We start from the raw sequence: 17,754 nt of genomic DNA, 5'->3' as shown, positions 1-17,754 counted from the left end.
CTAGGACTAGGGGGCAAGCAATAAGCTACTAAGTTGTAGATTTAGAACAAACCAGAGAAATGTCTTCACTCAACATGTAATTAAACTCTGGAATTCACTGCCTTAGAATGTGATAAAAGCAGTTAGCTTAGCAGGGTTTAAAAAAAAGTTTGGCTTACTTCCTAAAAGAAAAGCCCATAAGTCATTAAGATGGAGTTGTGAAAATCCACTGCTTGTTTCTAGGATAAATAGTATAACATTTGTTTTACTGTTTTGGGATGTTGCCGGGTACTTGTGACCTGGATTGGCTACTCTTGGAAACAGGATACTGGGTTTGATTGACCTTCGGTCTGTCCCAATATGGCAATGCTTATGTTATTAAGCTGCTATAGACTGTCACTGCCAGGGTATGGAGGGGGTAGGTAAGAGAGAATGACATAAGGTGGCTAAAGTTGGGTAGAGAAGAGTAAGGGCCCGATATTCAGAAGGTTGCGGGCAGCACGTTGCTGTCCACTGCCACCGTTAAACCAGGATATTCAATGCTGGGCTGTTTCCGGAGAGCAGCATTGAATAGTTGAGTTTATCTTGGTCGCTAAAATGTTAATTGGCTATGCTAATATTCAGCACTAACCAAACTTTTTAGCGGTCAAAGATAGGCCTGATATTTAAGAAGCCTATTTTGACCACTCAACATAGTCTGTTTGGCACTGAATATCTGCACTTAGCCGGTTAGCAGATAGCCACTAACTGGGATATTCAGTGGGAGATAACCAGCTATTTCCTGATGAATATATACAGTTCCTTGCCAGTTAAATAGGTTTGAATTTCGGGGTGGGGGTAAGTGATTAATAAAAACAGGTAGTTGGGAGTGGAGGAAGTAGCAGTTAAATAGAAAGCAGAGAATAGGTACTCAGTGATTAGGAGAAGTGGGATGGGAAGGAGAGAAAAATATCTAGGGATTGAGGGTGGACTATGGGAAAGTAAGGATATTGGATTGGAAAGAGGACAGGGGGACGTGGGGCTGAACAGGAATTGGGTACAATAGTGGGGAGGAGGAGGGATTTGAGGACTAGGTGAAATTAGATAGAGATTGGGGAGTGAGGTGGAGTGGGGGACTCAGACTGGGTAATAATGGGGGAATACAGAGACTCATCTGTTAGATAGGAAGTTATGAACTGGGGGTTGTCAATCTAGGCTAAACAGTATGAGGAGGAGGTATGAGAGGGGGCTACAGATGTGAAATAGGTGTAAGAAGAGAACTAAAAGGGCAAGGAGGGATTTAAGAAAGAGATGGTATGAAGGGCCTGGTGAGCTGGGGTGAGAATTAGGAAGTAGAAAGGGATGGGAGGTTAGAAAGAGTGGGCAAGGTGGTTAAAGGAAGACAATGGAAGACTGGTTGCAATTAAACAGAACAAAGGGTCTGGTGATAGGAAAGGCAGATGAAAGTAGACAGGGTTGGGCAAGGGATGAGTATAGAACAGTGATCCTCAACCCAGTTCTCATGGCACATCCAGCCACTCAGATATTCAGGTTATTCACAATGAATATGAATGATAGATTTACATAACCCAGGGTATTGAAAGAACTCAAACATGAAACTGTTGTACTTTTGTTAGTGATCTGTAACCAGTCATTAAAATCACCTGTAGTACCTGAAGATTGGAGGGTGGCCAATGTAACACCAACTTTTAAAAAGGGTTCCAAGGGTGATCTAGGAAATTGTAGACTTGTATGCCTGACTTCAGTGCTGGGGAAAATAGTTGAACTATTATAAAGAATAAAATTATGGAACAAGTAGACAGACATGATTTAATGGGACAAAGTAGGCATGGGTTCAGCCAAGGGAAGTCTTGCCTCATCAATTTGCTTAATTTCTTTAAAGGCGTAAATAAACATGTGGATAAAGGTAAGTTGATGTAGTGTATCTAGATTTTCAAAAAGCTTTTGACAAATTTCCTCATGAGACACTCCTGAGAAAATTAAAAACTCATGGGATAGAAAGCAATGTCCTTCTATGAATTAGGAATTTGTTATTGGACAAAAAACAGAGGATAGAGTTAAATGGCCATTTTTCTCAATAGAGGAGAATAGTGGGAGTGTGGCAGGGATCTGTATTGGGACCGGTTCTATTTAACGTTTTATAAATGATCTGGAAAACGGAACCATGAGTGAGGCAATTAAATTCTCAAAACTATTCAAAGTTGTAAAAACGCATGCATATTGTGAAAAATTGCGGGAAGACCTTCGGAAACTGGAAGGCTGGGCATCCAAATGGCAGATGAAATTTGCACCCCCCACCTGTTTACTAAGCTGTGCTAGCAGCTGTCATACACTAATGCTGATACAGCCCATTTATTCTGAATGGGTTTTGACGGCATTGCCACATGGCTTAGTAAACAAGGGGTTAATGTGGACAAATGCAAAGTGATGCACATTGGGAAGAATAATCCGAATCATAGTCTCCTGATCCGTGGGTCCACCTTAGAAGTCAGCACTCAAGAAAAAGAGCTAGGTGTCATTGTAGACAATATGCTGAAATCTTCTGTTCACTGTGCGGCAGCAGCCAAAAAAAAAAAAACAACAGGATGCTAGGAGTTATTAGGAAAGGGATGCAAAATAAGACCAAGAATATTATAATGTCTCTGTATCGCTCTACAGTACGAACTCACCTTGAGTATTGCGTTCAATTTTGGTTGCCGTATCTCAAAAAAGGTATAGCGGAATTAGAAAAGATAAAAAAAAAAAAAAAAAAAGAAGTGACCAAAATGATAAATGGGGTGGAACTCTTCCTGTATGAAGAATAAGTTAAAGAGGTTAAGGCTCTTCCGCTTGGAAAAGAGACAACTGAAGGACTATAAAATCCTGAATGGTGTAGAACAGGTATAAGTGAATCGATTTTTCACTCTTTCAAAAGTGCAAAGACTAGGGACACTCAATGAAATTATATGGTAATACTTTTAAAACAAATAGGAGGAAATATTTTTTCATGCAAAGAATAGTTAAGCTCCGGAACTCGCTGCTGGAGGATGTGATAATGACGGTTAACATATCTGGGTTTAAAAAAGGTTTGGACACGTTCCTGGAGGAAATGTCTGCTATTGACATACACATGGGACAAGCCACTGCTTGTCCTGGGTTTGGTAGCATGGAATGTTTCTGCTATTTGGGTTTCTGCCAGGTACTTGTGACCTGGCTGGATTGGCCACTGCTGGAAGCAGGATACTGGGCTAGATGGACCATCGATCTGACCCAGTATGGCTATTCTTATGTTCTTATGAGTCAGGAGGACTGGGAGTCTGAGGTGAGGGAACATGGGAAGATTTAAAGTGAAATCTGAGTAGCTAGACAGGGAGAAAAGAAAAATGGCAAGAGCTCTTTTTAATTTTTTTTTTTTAATGCACTTTCAATTAACATTCCAAGTAAACATACTTGTCATGCAAAATGGAAAATAACAATACAGTCACATGACGAAACAAATTCTTATCACCATCACTAAAGTCTACAAACCATAAGAGAAGGTGTTTTGGAGAAAAGAAGGGAGCCTTGTTTTCTTAATACAATTATCTTTTTTTAAACAGGGCTTTTAAAGTTATTTTGGAGTTCTACTTTTTTTTTTTTTTTATTGCCCTGAACTGCAAAAAAACACCAGACTTAAGAACCGTAGCGCTGTCATAGCACATATTTGCTCCAGCTCTAATTTGAACAGTATAGAAAGTGTATGCAGCACCAGTCTGGGGCCCTCTCTGTTCTGTCTTAACCGTAGTAATTGTGCACACATCATTATTAACTTTCCTTGGAAATTTTTATTTATGATTATTTGGAAGCTATATAAAACAGTAGGGGGGAAGGTTTGTCCCGAACAGTATGATTGAAATCCTGGGCCTCAGACTAAAATGTATTACTTTATACGTGTTTTATTGGGGTTTTTTAAAGTCTACATTCTCTTCTAGATTGGATAGATACATGCGACTCATAATGGGTCAGACAGTGTGTTCTGCATTCATTCTTTTTTATAAGTACCTTTCTTGTTTTGAGAATTCTTTTATTTTCTTTTATTTTTTTAACTTTTGTAATGAGTTGTGGTATTTTTCACATTTTGTTTCAATTTATGCTGTTCTTTTATCTTATCCCTGCATGCTGACCTGGTATTGCTTTATATCCATAACAGGGGCGTAGCCAGACACCCAATTTTGGGTGAGCCTGGGCCCAAGATGGGTGAGCAGAACTCTGCCTTGTCCCACAAGTGATGTGGTCTCTCCCTCTCTCGCCTACATGCCATATAACATAGTAACATAGTAGATGACGGCAGAAAAAGACCTGCACGGTCCATCCAGTCTGCCCAACAAGATTACTCATATTTGCTGCTTTTTGTGTATACCCTACTTTGATTTGTACCTGTGCTCTTCTCAAACATCCCCCTCTCTCCTGCATACCTTTTAAATAGCAGATTTTCACCAGCAGCGAGCAGCAACTAATACACACTGCTCAAGTTGGCCCCACAGCCTTCCCTCTGATGCAACTTACTGTTTCCGCAAAGGCGGGAATACATCAGAGGGAAGGCTGTGGGGCTGCTGCGAGCAGTATGTATCAGTTGCTGCTCACTGCAGGCAAAGATCTGCTATTTACAAGGTATGCAGAAGGGACAGTTGTTGGGAATTTTTGGCTGCTGGCGCATGAGGATCCCTGCCAGTCACATCATAGGTGGGTTGCTAGTGGGTGGGCCTGGGCCCACCCTTGGCTACGCCACTGATCCATAATATCTGAGACCCATGATGTAGGTATTTCCCTAAAACATGTCAGGCATTCATATGTCTGGAGAAGACAATGGACTGTTAGCTACTTATATGGGCATCTGTCATATGGCTAGATGACAACAATGAACTGTTAGCTACCTGCATATACGATTTTGTAACATATGTTTTAAGATTATTTTATTTTTTATTTTCAATTTGTTTATTAATTTTAAACATGTTAACAAGAATACACTTGTTATTGAAATACAGCCATAGTACAATTTATACAGAAATAATGACATTCCTTGAAGAAAACATCTTAAAGAAGTAAAACCTACTTCAAAATTAATCTTAATTCTTAACTAACATGAAAATTAGGAGGAGACAAAGAGAGTTAGGGGAACATATAACAATAGTTTCACAAAAATAATAAGGTGGCGTAATATTTCCTTGTAATATTACAACTGTTTAGAATCAAGAAAAGATTTAAGGGCATCAGGTGAAAAAAAATGTATATTTAACCTGACCCAGTCTCACAAGGCACTTGCACGGATAGGCCAGGAAAAACATCCCTCCTATCTCAACAGTTCTTGATTTCAATGCCAAGAAGGCTTTCCTTCTCTGCTGAGTCGATTTTGTAACATCAGGAAAAATCTGTACTTTAATACCCCCAAAACAGGTTTTTAAATTCTTAAAGTACTGTTTCATTATGTTGTTTAAATCCTGTTCAAATATTAAAGACACTATCAATGTAGACCTTTCTGTTGTCTCATCCAGTATTTGTTCAAGTATAGCTGAAATATTTCCAGGATCTATATTCATAAGTTGAGCTTCTTGACTTTTCCCTATCTCTCCTTTAGGAGTAGGAATGTAGTATATTTTATTAACAGGCGGCATAGCTTCCAGAGACATTTTCAACACCTCATTCATATATCTTTTGAATAAATCTAGGGGAGTAATCCCTAGGAGTTTGGGAAAGTTCAATAACATTCTTGAAGAGAATCTACATTCTTTTGAATAACAGTCATTTTTCCAACTATTTCTTCTTTTATCAGGTCTACCTTTGCATTTAACTCACCAACTCGCTTATTAAACTTACTGACTTCTCCCAATGTTTGTTGTAAAGTCATATCCATCCTGTTCAGCTTTACCCAAATCATTTCGAGATTTACCTCCTGCGTTCTCTTTGAGGTCCCTGCCTCTGCTCCCAGCGTCTTCTGTGAAACTTCTCGACCCTCACCGTGGATCTCACCCGAAACACTTCCGGTAGGGTGTTGATCCACATCGGTACTCGTCAACGACGCTGGGCAAGGAGGTTTACTAATACATCCTCTCCCAGCGGGTCCTCCACTTCCCCAAGGAGCCCCGCTATGGGATCCACATCTCTGCCTGTTTGGGAAATCGGTGCGAAAAAACGCTCGAGTCCCGTCTGAGTCGATGAAGGAGTCGAGGTAGGTGGGGGAACTATCCTCGTCAACCCCTTCCTTTTAGTATGGGGCATTTTGTCGGCAATAGTTTTCCTCTCAGGTTGGTTCTCAGAGCGACTTTCCGCGCTACCTGTTACGCCGCCATCTTACATAGTAACATAGTAGATGACGGCATAAAAAGACCTGCACGGTCCATCTAGTCTGCCCACGATAAACTCATATGTGTATACCTTACCTTGATTTGTACCTGTCTTTTTCAGGGCACAGACCGTATAAGTCTGTCCAGCAGTATTTCCCGCCTCCGAACCACCAGTCCCGCCTCCCATCACCGGCTCTGGCACAGACCCCATATAAGTCTGCCCTCCCCTATCCTAGCCTCTCAACCACCAACCCCTCTTCCCCCCGCCACCCAATTTCAGCTAAGCTTCTGTGGATCCATTCCTTCTGCACAGGATTCCTTTATGCCTATCCCACGCATGTTTGAATTCCGTTACCGTTTTCATGTCCACCACCTCCCGCGGGAGGGCATTCCAAGCGTTCACCACCCTCTCCGTGAAGAAATACTTCCTGACATCTTTCCTGAGTCTGCCCCCCTTCAATCTCATTTCTTGTCTTCTCGTTCTACTGCCTTCCCATCTCCGGAAAAGATTCGTTTGCGGATTAATACCTTTCAAATATTTGAACGTCTGTATCATATCACCCTACTACTACTACTATTTAGCATTTCTATAGCGCTACAAGGCATACGCAGCGCTGCACAAACATAGAAGAAAGACAGTCCCTGCTCAAAGAGCTTACAATCCTTTCCTCCAGAGTATACATGTTCAGGTCAGCAAGTCTCTCTTCATACGTCTTGGAACGCAACTCCCATACCATCCTCGTAGCTTTTCTTTGTACCGCTTCCATTTTTTTAACATCCTTCGCAAGGTACGGCCTCCAAAACTGAACACAATACTCCAGGTGGGGCCTCACCAACGTCTTATACAGGGGCATTAAAACCTCCTTTCTTCTGCTGGTCACACCTCTCTCTATACAGCCTAGCAACCTTCTCGCTACGGCCACCGCCTTGTCGCACTGTTTCATCGCCTTCAGGTCCTCAGATACTATCACCCCAAGATCCCTCTCCCCGTCCGTGTCTATCAGGCTCTCCCCACCTAACACATACGCCTCCCTTGGATTTCTACTCCCTAAGTGCATCACTTTGCATTTCTTCGCATTGAATTTTAATTGCCAAATGTTAGACCATTCTTCCAGCTTCTTCAGATCTTTTTTCATGTTTTCCACTCCCTCTGGGGTGTCCACTCTGTTGCAAATCTTGGTGTCATCCGCAAAAAGGCAAACTTTACCTTGTAACCCTTCGGCAATGTCACTCACAAATAAATTGAACAGAATCGGCCCCAGCACCGATCCCTGAGGCACTCCACTACTCACCTTTCCCTCCTCCGAGCGAACTCCATTTACCACCACCCTCTGGCGTCTGCCCGTCAACCAGTTCCTAATCCAGTTCACCACTTCGGGTCCTATCTTCAGCCCTTCTAGTTTATTCAAGAGCCTCCTGTGGGGAACCGTGTCAAAAGCCTTGCTGAAATCTAAGTAGATGACGTCCATAGCACGTCCTTGATTTAATTCTCCCGTCACCCAAAGAATTCAATGAGATTCGTTTGGCACGATTTCCCTTTGGTGAAACCATGTTGTCTCGGATCTTGCAACTTATTGGCTTCCAGGAAATTCACTATCCTTTCCTTCAGCATGGCTTCCATTACTTTTCCAATAACCGAAGTGAGGCTTACCGGCCTTTAGTTTCCAGCTTCTTCCCTATCACCACTTTTGTGAAGAGGGACCACATCCGCCGTTTTCCAATCCCTCGGAACCTCTCCCGTCTCCAAGGATTTATTAAACAAATCTTAGATCGTCTCTTCTAAGATTATTTTATTTTAACGTTGTATTTATTGAAAGGTAAATACTAACTTGTTCATCAGTCTAGAATTAATTTTATTATGACTGTCTGATAAGTTAAAGTATTCTCCATTTGCTTTTTTGTACCTAGTGTATTTTGGTCCATAAGAAGGAAACTGCATTTGTTTTTATTTCTCTGGTGTTGCATTTTATGAAGAGTCTGGGTTTCCAGTTAAGTTTTTGTCTACATATTTCTAATCATGGTCTATTCTTCTCTATTTGGTGGGATCAGTCTATGTTTTGTGCGTGCGACTGAATTGACTCTGCTAGTGTGTAATTTCTGTAGCAACTCTGCTTGCTCTGTTTTCCCAGTAGATGTATTGGTGTTCTAGATCCTGATAGTATTTGTAGTGCTGCTTTTTCATAGGTACCAATGTTGCTGTGCAACTCCTGGCAGTGCTGTTATAGTATAGCATGTTTGCTATAGGCTTTAAGTGGTCTTTTTAGAGGGTTTTGTACTACATAATGCACCTGGCAACTGGTACTGGAGGGAAATTGTGCTGCAAGGTGACATTAAAATGTAATATTAAACTTTAAATATTTTAAGAGTATGAGTTATAAGAGTTCAAGTCCTTTATGATACCAGCTTTAGACTAGGTGAATGGAAAAAGGAAAAGGGTTAGGCAGCAGAAAGATGGGGGTGGGGGGGGAGGGGTAAAAAAAACCCAAACATTTATTTGTACCACTTTCTCTTATTTGGATTGTGTATCTTGCATTTTTATTCAACAAAAAGTTTAAACAAAAAATATTTTAAGAGTTATGCCGAATTATATTTTTAGATGGAGGAGTCATAATTATGGTTTTAATAACCAAAATCTGGAGTGGAAGCTCTACAAGCCTGATTCTTTTTAAGTACTTATTAATACCTTTGCTGACAGGTGTGACCATCACCTCTTCTCTCTCCAACCTCTTTAGATCCTAACACTTGGATCTTGACCCTAGAGGAGAAGAATTAAAGGAATGGCAGACCAGGCGCTTCTCTGATCTAATCATCTTGTCACTAGCATCTCTCCCAGACTACAGTACAAATCTGTATATCACGCCTGATCTGAGCTATGAACTACATGTGCAGGGGAGGCACCAGCAACAAATATGGAAAAGCACTAGGCCCACTGCACCACCAGATGCATTCTCCTGCTGTCAGCTGGGCTGGACACCTGGGAAGAGAGCAGGGGGGGGGGGGGGGCAGGGGAGTTACAAAACCCATAGTACGTCACGAGTCTGAAGAATAGGTGAGGCAGAAGAGACCTGTGTCGGATCTGTGCTATCACTGCAGAAGCGATCTTGCATTTAATTAGCAAAATGGAGGCTGTCTGTGCTATTATTTTGCTCTAACGCCTGCACCAACTCTGATCCTACAGGTTGATGCTTTGATTCAGAGTGTGCCTGGGCTGACTGTACAACCCTGCACTTAAGAGGAACCCTCTGAGGAGCTTCAATGCTGATTGTTTTTTCCTGCTTTGGATACAGATGAGGATGACACCTTCTTCTGAGGCCTGTGTTTAAGTGCTCAGAAGACAGCTGTGCTTTGGGCCTGGAAACGCCATCTGGCTGGCTAGACATTTATAGGCACAGAACCAGGAGGTGGACAGCACTTTCTCCAAAGAGCACCTGCTCAAATACATAGACTCAGTTCTTTTCTTAGCTTCACAGAAGTTGACAAGGTCTTCTGGGTTTGCAGAGATGCAAAAACTATGCTTACATCTGGCATGATTATGGCAGTGTGGGCAGGGTTGAAATCCGGACTTTGGTGATAAGGTTCACCAAGAACAGAAAACAAAAGCTAACACTTTTTTTTTTTTTAAAGAAAAATGATAATCAGAAGACAGAGATAAAAGTATCTTTTAAAAAAATAGATTTTTAAAAATCTATTCAGTACAGCAGAAAAAAAATGAGCACAGTAGACTGCTATGCAGGAAGGACCACAGATGCTGATAATTTATAAAATTTATATTATTCATTCCTGAGTTCTGGGAGACCTGTTCTATGATTGGCAATATATGATGTCACCTATTTGTATGCCTGGTTTAATCCAGTGGCTTAGCCAGACCTGACATTTTGGGTGGACCCAGAGCTAATATGGGTGGGCACTAGGTGTGAGTAGTGTTTCTTGGGATACTCCTTAATAATGCCTTAGAGTGCACTGGATGATGGGTTTCTAAGTAAACAGTCTGTGCAACAGCTCTCCTGCATTAACACAAACCACATACCTGGTTCATGGAACACTGACATTTTTAAATATAGTGATTTTATCCCATATCTTAAACTTGACCAAATATGACTGCTATAAAGCAAACATGTCAATGGCACATATCCTTCAAACTTTGCTTTGTAACAAATGCAAATGCCTGATTAAGCTGTATTCATAAAATAGGTAAATTCTGAAACTGACATTCCCATTTAAAAAGCCAGAGAAGTCAGACTCATATAGATCCCCACACAAACTACATGCACACAGAATCTTTTACATCGGTCACATGCAGAACACAGACCACCCCTTACCAACTGCAGAATAAAAGACAAAAATTTAGAAATCGCAGCGATGCTAAGAACACAGACCACCCCTTACAAATTGCAGAATAAAACACAAAAAATTAGAAATCACAGAGATGGCAAATTACCCAGTTCCAGGCTTGACATTTTGTGCAGTCCTGATTTAAACTTTATAACCCAAATCAGTGTGGGATTTGCAGTGCCTGATTCTGCCCATGGAAATCAGTGCTGCAAGTCCCATAACAATGGGGTGGTCAGAAATGCAGGACTGTCCCAAAATCTCCAGCCTGGAACTGTAGCCCGGCGTCAACCCTGCCCTCCCCCATAGTTTGGCATCAGCTGTGGGAGAAAAGGCAGCGACAGCGATCAAAGCAGTGGCGTACCTAGGGTAGTTGACACCCGGGGCTGATCATTTTTTAACACCCCACTCCAAAATCCAGTACTAGGCATACCGAGAACACAAAACACTCAGGACCTATAGAGCAATTCTAGCACACCATAAGCAGTACCATAAGGAAAGTACCTTAAACACTACAGTGAGCAATAGAACATCAATTCACCTATTGTAAAACGAAACCAGACAGAATAGTACAGATCGTCGATCCTGCACAGTCAGGGCCAACGAAAGCCATGTCTTTTTCAGAAACACAGATACACCCTAATCCACTATAGAATAAGTAATCATAAACTTTCTATTTAGACAAAAATTTAACTGAACCCCCAAGATGCCAGACTCTGCATACAATGCAACACCACAGAAACAGAAAATGTCCCCTAGTACTGTGCAAAACATAAAGACAGCCGATGTAAATTTGAAAAAAACTAACAAATACCAATCACCACTTTACAAATTAACAAATAGAAATAAAACAAATATAGAAAATAAAATACCATTTTATTGGACTAATACATTTAGCTTTCAGATGCCAAAACCTCCGTCCTCAGGTCAATACAGTATAGTGCTGTTACAGTATCCTATCCTGACCAGCGGAAGGGGGTTTTGTTCTCTGAAGGTTAGTCAAAATGTATTAAAATTAGTCCAATAAAAAGATTACCTTAGTTACATGTTCTATTTATAAACATTTATTAATGCATCTACAATACTACTTTATCCTAAAGCAAAAAAATATATATATTTTATTTACAGTTTGTTGTCTCTGGTTTCTGCTTTCCTCATCTTCTTTTCACCGTCTTCCTTCCATCCAGCATCTGTCTTCACTCTCTCTCTGCCTGCTGTCCCTTCCATCCACTGTCTGCCCTTTCTCTCTGCCCCTTCAAACCACCATTTGCCCTACCTCTCCCATCCATCCAGAGTCTGCCCTCCCTCTCGCTGCCCCTTCTTTTCGGCCCCCAGTTCCAGTCCCATTATCCCACCTGCCCCTAGTTCCAGCCCCAGCCCACATCTCCCACCTGCCCCTCTTTTTCGGCCCCCAGTTTCAGCCCCACTATCCCACCAGTGCCCAGTTTCAGCCCCAGCCCTTTTCTCCCACCAGTCCGGAGCTTCAGTCCCCAGCCACTTCTCCCTGTCCCCTTTTCAGCCCCCAGTCCCCCGTTTCAACCCCAGCACTTTTCTCCCACCAGTACCAAGCTTCAGCCCCAGTCACTTCTCCCTGTCCCCTTTTCAGACCCCAGTCCGCACATTCAGCCTCTGCCCCTTTTCAGCCCCCAGTTCCAGTACTAGCTCCCTTATCCCACCTACCCTCCTTTTCAGCCCCCAGTTCCCTTTATCCATATGCCTTGCATTAGGGCCCCCCTTTTCAGCCCCAGACCCATTTTCCCACCTGCCCCAGGCATGGCCCCATTCTCCCTCCTCCCCCTTCTCAGACCCCAGTTCCAGCTCCAGGCCCATTCTCCCATTTGAGCCCACCCCACCCAGACCCCATCTCCCATCTGAGCCCCCCTCCCCGACCCAGTCCCCACCTGCCTACCAGCTCCATCGACGGACAGACTACCCTCTTCTCCTGCCACCCGGCACCCAGCCTTAAAAAACAGAAATTGGTGAAGCGCCTCCCGTCTGCTCTGCTGCAGCTGTAAAGCAAGCAAATCGCCTCGTTGCGTCGGCCCTTCCTTCACTGTGTCCCACCCTCGCGGAAATAGGAAGTTACATCAGAGGGCGGGACACAGTGAAGGAAGGGCCGACGCGATGAGGCGATTTGTTTGCTTTACAGCTGCAGCAGAGCAGAGCAGACGCGAGGCGCTTCACCAATTTTATTTTTTTAAAGGCTGGGAGCCGGGTGGCAGGAGAATCGTCTGTCCGTCAACGGAGCTGGTAGGCAGGTGGGGACTGTGGCGCCAGCGGAGCACCCCCCCCCCCCACCTGCTGACACCCGTGGCGGACCGCCCCACCCTTGGTACGAGGATGTTGGCTGGGCGGGCCTGGTTTAATCGTGTATGTCAATGGAGAAAGTGGTCATGACTGAGAAAGTACAGACCACCACATTTTAAGGAAAACATTTTTATAATATTGGCACAAAAGATGCATGACTTCAAGTAGTCTCAACATATCTGACACATATGTGAAAAAAATACCCAATTTCACAGGAAGCTAACAGCTTAACAGAACCAGTGTTTTGTGTAAACTGCATCAATGAAAACTTTAGAACACACAATTTAGAAGATCATCCCCAGTGCTGTATAAATAACTTAACAGGAATTTTTGAGTAACTGTTTCAGCTAGGCTGCAGTTAAAACTCCTAAATCTAGCCAGCTAAAGATTTTAAGCCAGTTGTCACTGTGCATAGAGGGAACCACTTCACTGGTTAATGGCAATTTTCACTGCAGGCCATCTAACTGAAGTCCTTTCTAAACCCCTCTCCCAGGGCTACACAGAATTTGAGTGGCTAAACTTTGCCACCCAATAAAACTAAAGGCCAGAGAAATAGGTTTTCACCCACTCCTTCTGGCTTTGATGCAGAAAGCCATGTGTTGGAACACTGCACTAAACTCCAGCGAACAGTGTTTTAATACACATGCTAAAAATATGTTTAGTCCCAATGAAGTAAGCTAATGGCATGCACACTACTGCTGCATTACAAAGTGTGCACTGTCAGAAAAAAAAAAAAAAAAGCACACCCCACCCCAGTGGTAAGATGCAGCTGTTTACTGCACCAGGAGTAAAATACCCCTATTCCTGTCAGCATGTGAGCAGGGATTAGCTCACACATATTTAAAGAAAATACACACAAGGCTGGACTCCTTACTCACTCCCCTCCTCCGCACTCCACAAAGAGCCCAGGTGTACCACCACCAGGCCCAACTGGCTAAAACAGACTAAATAGAACCCTCTTCCATGCCAGATACCCCTTCCCACCTTACCTCTAAGTTGGGAAGCAGGCGCAATCCCCATTTCCTCCTGCCTCTGTCTGTGCCATCTTGAAAAATGGCCAATGCCTGACCCCATGCAGTATATCAGGATGCACAGCATGAGGTCAGTCTGCCAAATAAACTCGCACAATCATTGCCTGAAGGATAGAGACCAACAGCAGCAGCAGCTTATTTTCCTTTTTCAGCATTATATGAATATTTTGATCTGCTTTGTGGTTAAGCTTGCTGCTGGAAGCCTAGGATAGTAACTCTTGGTGGACACTGACCGAGTTCTTGTTATTACATCCAATTTTTCAGTGTCTTTACAAGGGCACCCTATGATTCCAAAGCAGTACGAGTGTACAAGTACTGCAAGCTTATCTTGTGCTGCACTGTTAAACTACTTTTCAACATGTTTGTCTTGTACAATGTTCTTTATTGATCTTTTCTCTTAGTAACTTGTGCAGGATTGTGGTCTGTAGGGTGAATAAGCGATTTACTTTGGAGTAGGGTGGGGGAAGCATTCAGTGTGCCAAGCAAATTATTAAAATAATAATAATAAGTCCAAGGCTCTCCTTGAGTTGCTCAAACACACCCAGAATTCTCCCCAACATCTAGGTATCCCAAATCACCCTTGATCTTAAAAAGGTGCTATGAATTTGGGCTTACTTCTCAATGATGAGTTTTTTCTTAAGATACCTGCTTGTGTGTCAGCCAAATCAATTATAACTCAGGCAGTGTGGGATCCATGATCGAAAAAACAGGTGCAGTTTCAGCTTCTACTGCTGCTGCATAAGCACATCTGCTTTTTAACATGACATTAAATTCCAGTTTTCTTCTCGGTTGTGCGATGTCAGTATGATTTCCTCCACAACCTTTTTTGTTTTTCTTCTAAACTGGTATAAATACAGAGAAAATGTACAGCTGGTAGAGAGAATAATTTTGAAACACGCTTCAAGATATAATCTACTACTACTACTTATCATTTCTAAAGCGCTACTAGACGTACTTGTTGCACTTCTAACATATCGTGTTTTTCCCAATGAGAACTCATGTCTTCATATTTATTTAGTAATAGGATTTGCCAACATTTATGAAACAGTAAAACCCGTTAAAAAAAACCCAGCAAAACAAAAACAAAAGAGTTTTGCGAGGTTATAGGGATGCACAACAAAATTTAGGGGATTTTGGAGATCACAAAACTAAACGAATTACAAACTACCAGCTCAGACTCTAGAAAACTGAAATGATCATCGTTCTTTTCTTTTTAGTGATGTTATAAGGCAACTCATTTTTACTATAGGTTCTAAAGCCAAGATTAGAACTACGGCAACCAGCTCTAATGTCACTTGCGGAGCTCAGACCGGGATGTACCACTCTATCAGCCTGGCGGTATATCACGGACAACGGGATATCCACAACTTGAAGATGCCTTTTTTGTTGTTTAATTATTTTAAGACAGAGCCACTTTTTTTTCCCCTTTTGTACTATACGAAGCTGGTGTTTTTTTCCGTGTAGGAGAGTGGGTCTGGGCCAGGCCTCGGGGAAAGGGAAGGGGGGGGGGGCTTGTATGTGTCAGGGCTCCCGAGAGGGCTCTTTTATAGGCCGAGTTGGTCCACAACAGACAACACCTGACCAGTTAAACTGCTGTGGCTCAGGAACATCATAACTAACGTGGCAGAAACGTGGGGGGGGGACGGGGAATGTTCCCTGACGATGTCGACTGATCCGCTCTTACAAGCAGGCGCACAGCCTTTGCCCCGCCGAAGCCAGAGTCCCGCTACTCACCGTCAGCTACTACGGGCTTCCGCTCGATATTGGGTGCGTGCTGCAACTAGGCAGGCGAGGGGGCGCGCGCGCGCCCCAGACGAGTTGTAATTACGCTCCGCCTTCAATGCGCGCGCACTATCCAGGTCTTGACCGAGACTCCGAGGGGTGATTACTTTGCATCTTTTGCAGGGGAAAGACTGCGACCGCGTGCTGTGCTACGGGCGCCGAGAAGGTTAAAATAACTGGGAGTGCGTTTATGGCAACTAGATTACTATATAGTATGTTGCTCTATATTCAGGCGGTGCTTCTGGTTATGGAAGACCTCAAGGCATAGGCAATCGTTGACTCAACTATATGGCGAGGCTAAGATGGGCAGGATTAGAGTGAGGTAGGGCTAAGGCGAGCTGGATGGGGTTAGTGAAGTCCTTTTGGGAGTTTTCAGTATTCTAGAAATATATCCAGGTACTTTAATACTTGTCTCCTAGTCAGTCCTAGCTCTCCACTCCAGAATTGGCCCCTTGGCCATATTATTATTTATTGCATTTGTATCCCACATTCCCCCACCTATTTGCAGGCTCAATGGGGCTTACATAGGTTTGATAATATTGTCATATTGAAACAGGTGGGAAATCAGGAGACGAAAGGCAAATTTTGGTTCCAAACAAGGCAACTTTATTGCTAGCAAGTGAACAGCACCGAGTAGCCTCGGGACACTGTGTGTCATAAATCATCTGACGCTTACATTTATACTTCCCTACTGGGCCTGCGCATTTGGCCCCTTACACGTCATACCTGTCATGCGCAGTAAACATCTGTAGTTCTTACAGTACAAAATTGTAGTCCCAGTACGTACACACGTCATAACACTGAAATGATACTGGCAAGAAAAACGAAACTTAGCAGCTTATTCTTCACACACACACAATGCTCCTTTCTAGCACAGGAGATAAGGTTCGGCTCAGGAATGCAGGGGGGGTGTCAGCACCCTCCAAGGTCGTCTATTCAGATGGCGTTGCTACAGGCAAGCTGGTCTTGTATAGGCCTTGCTAACTACTGTTACAAGCTATATGTCTAATAGCCCTGCATTCTGTGTTTTCATTAGTAAACAGCAACTTCTTTCATTAGTAAACAGTAAAACTGGATAAGGCACAAATGTCCAGTGCAGTAATAAGGTGTGGCCAAACAGCCAAAAGCAGAGGTAGAGTGCATAAGTAAAAGTCCATCAGTAGGCACAAAACATGAGGTTGTCCTGTTGCTCAGTAGTATTCAGGTAGTACCGGCGTTCCACTCCTTCATTCCCCCCTTTTGATACTTGAACATCCATTCTGGTGGAGAGTATCACCTCCATGAACCCTGAAAAGGAAAGAAAGGACAAGGATAGTTAGCGAGGGAGGCAACAAGCGAGCCCTAAGCCCTTGCGCAGCCGTTGGTTGCTTCGCCGGGGTTGAGACGGAGGGCCCCTAGTGGAAGCCCCCCCCCTTTGTAGCCGGTCTTTTGCTGGCACAAGGGTGATGGCCCATTGAGTGACTCAGGGGGTTCAAAGTGCACATCAGCCACAAGGTGCTTCATCGTCAGCTTCATCAGACTGGGGAATGGGGGAGTACATCTGGAGAGCCATAAGTTGGGCAGCAGCACGGCGGTCAGCGATGCTTTCCATGGTGGAGCGGAGACACCTGAAAACTAAGGGGAGAGACAAAGGTATTATTAGGCAAGACAGCAAGAACAGGCCACCCATGACGAGGAGGCCTTGCAGGCTCCCGGAGGTTGGGAGCCAGCTGGTGAGGGAGGAAGTCCAATCCCACGCACTGTTCCAGGTCTGGACGGGGACGTGGGCTAGTTTGACCATCCGGTCAGTTATCTCCCTGATGACATGGCTCTGGTCATCAATCTGTAAGCAGCAATTACTGAGGTTAAACTTGCCACACACCCCGCCCTCCTGGGCTAAGAGGTAGTCAAGAGCCAAGCGATTTTGGTAGACGGCGGTAATGAGCTTAGTGTTCTGTCGAGCTAGGATATTGAGGGCCAGGGCAGAATCGTTAGTAAGGATTTCGAGTACGGCCTGTAGGCGAATAATGCGATTCAGCATGTAGATA

General features: G+C 43.5%; 1 protein-coding gene across 1 annotated transcript in view; it reads right to left on the bottom strand.

Annotated features, from left to right (window-relative positions):
* The window catches only part of GKAP1 (G kinase anchoring protein 1), a 282,106-nt gene extending 266,271 nt beyond the window's left edge, over positions 1-15,835 (bottom strand). Inside the window, exon 1 of the mRNA XM_030193693.1 lies at positions 15,680-15,835. The gene's annotated coding sequence lies outside the window, so the exon portion shown is untranslated. The remainder of the gene's footprint in view (positions 1-15,679) is intronic.
* Positions 15,836-17,754: the final 1,919 nt, after the last annotated feature.

The sequence above is a fragment of the Microcaecilia unicolor genome, chromosome 2 (assembly GCF_901765095.1).
Source record: "Microcaecilia unicolor chromosome 2, aMicUni1.1, whole genome shotgun sequence".
Taxonomy (NCBI): Eukaryota; Metazoa; Chordata; class Amphibia; order Gymnophiona; family Siphonopidae; genus Microcaecilia; species Microcaecilia unicolor.
The sequence above is the reverse complement of the archived record's forward strand: the minus strand, read 5'-3'. Positions and strand labels throughout refer to the sequence as shown.